Raw genomic sequence first — 356 nt, 5'->3', positions numbered from 1 at the left:
GGGGGGGGTAGGGGTCCTAGTTAGACGCACCGGAGGCCTCTGGCCCGCTTCTGCCTCCCGTCCCCGACCCTTCGGTGGGGATCTAACCCTTCCTGCGGCCTGCCAGGGCCGGCTTCGTAGCAGGCGCGCGTTCATTTTCCCCGCAGGGATGGCCCGAGCACGGGCTTTGGTCGGGGTGCCTCCGGGGTAGTGGATCTGACCACTCCCTGGGTTGAGGGTGTGGGGGCCCCTGCTGCCAGATGGGATTGTGATGGCTGGGGGATGGGGTGGTTGTGCAAAAGCGAAAATGCTAATAAAACCCTCAGTTCCCGGCCCACACGTCCCAGTTCTGAGATCAGAGGGCTCCAGAAGCTGTC

The sequence above is a fragment of the Ailuropoda melanoleuca genome, chromosome 15 (assembly GCF_002007445.2).
Source record: "Ailuropoda melanoleuca isolate Jingjing chromosome 15, ASM200744v2, whole genome shotgun sequence".
NCBI classification, from domain to species: Eukaryota; Metazoa; Chordata; class Mammalia; order Carnivora; family Ursidae; genus Ailuropoda; species Ailuropoda melanoleuca.
Note: the sequence above shows the minus strand (reverse complement) of the source record.